Source organism: Glycine max, chromosome 11, assembly GCF_000004515.6.
Source record: "Glycine max cultivar Williams 82 chromosome 11, Glycine_max_v4.0, whole genome shotgun sequence".
NCBI classification, from domain to species: Eukaryota; Viridiplantae; Streptophyta; class Magnoliopsida; order Fabales; family Fabaceae; genus Glycine; species Glycine max.
The window spans coordinates 11,769,967-11,771,606 of record NC_038247.2 but is presented as its reverse complement, the minus strand read 5'-3'; positions in this window follow the sequence as shown (position 1 = coordinate 11,771,606).

The window sequence follows — 1,640 nt, the reverse complement described above, 5'->3', positions numbered from 1 at the left end:
CTAAACCTTCTCTAGATTGCAGCTCCACGATTAAGCTTTGAAAAGTCTATTTGTTTCTTTTAGCTTCTACTTCTGTCAATGAGTCTTCCATCAATTGCAAAAGAGATTTAAAATAATTGGACGTAGAAAGGTTCACATCAAATAGTGTTGCACAAGGGCAAGCATACCCTACGCAATAATTAAAGTGGATCAAAGTTCGGATATCGTACCCAAAATGTCGGATCAAATATTCTGTCAATCTTTAATTAATAATAATTGCTCGAGGGCAAGCAATGCTCAAGTGTGGGGTGGTTGCTATGTTACTATGTTATTTGGATGTTTTTTTAATGGTTTGTAATGGCTTTTTAGTCTATTTTGATTGAAATATATGATATAATTTTCTATTCTCTACCTTTTGTGTTATGTGTTTTTATTTGTTATTCTCATTTGATACACACTTTTTGTCTTTATGATGCCAGAAGGGGGAGAAAGATATGATTGACTTGAGTATGTACCTAGTTGCTTTAATTGAGAAGATGTTATTGATGTTTTTGTTAAGCATGATGTAGAACAAGTACATTGACAAGAAAAAACATCAATACACATTATATGGTTTGGCATGATCAAAACTAAAAAGGGGGATATTGTTGGATCAAAGATTAAATCTTTGAAAATTAGTCTTTAGGTTTTAGTTTTAGTTTGATAATTTTACAATGTCAAACAAGTTTTTACAAATGTGACATTTGTATTGGATGTTTTTAGACTAGACATGATGCTTGATATAATTTAAATTTTCTTTTATTCATGCTTAGTGTGAATCAAATATATTAGGAAAATGGATTGATCTCTAAGTTTCTTAGAAACAATGAGTTCAACAAAGTTTAATCAATTACAAGGTTTTGCAATTAATTACAAAGTGTTAGAACAAGCAACATAACTCACTTTTACTTAAAATTTGGCAAGAAGTAATGAATTAATCAATTACAAAAGCCAATTTCAGAATAAGGAAGGCTTTGTAGCTTGAGATAATCGATTACCATTTATTATAATCGATTAAATTGCATATGAAAACTTAAGAAGCTCTGTCTGTGATGAAATAATCAACTACCACAATTGATAATCGATTATTTCAGCCTCGGTTTTTTTACTACTTCTCTATCCTCATTAGGTTTGTTCTTGAAAACCCATTTGGTTCCAATCATTGACTAATTATTAGGAAAGGCAACAAGATTCTAGACATTGTTCTTGGTGAATTGGCTAAACTCTTCTTCCATAGCAATCACCCAAGAATCTTTACTCAATGCTCTTTGGCTCAATGGTTAAGAGAAGGGACATCATTCCATTTTCTTTGTTCAAAGAGGCTCTAGTCTTGACTCCATATATTGTTTCTCCAATGATCAGATTTGGAGGATGTGAAGAAACAAATCTCCAACTTTTAGGCATATCAACTTTTGTTGTCTGTTTTCAGTTTGACCTTTCTAAGCCTTTCTGAGGTGTCTTCTTCTTCAGTTTTCTTGGGGTTTTCTCAAATAGGTACAATGTTCTAAGCATGTTGGTTGGCTTTTATTCTTTCCAGCTCTTCTTCTAAATTTGCAATCATTCTCTTCTCAAGTGTATTATATTCTGACAGATTCATTCTGCTTCTAAATGCTCTTCATGTT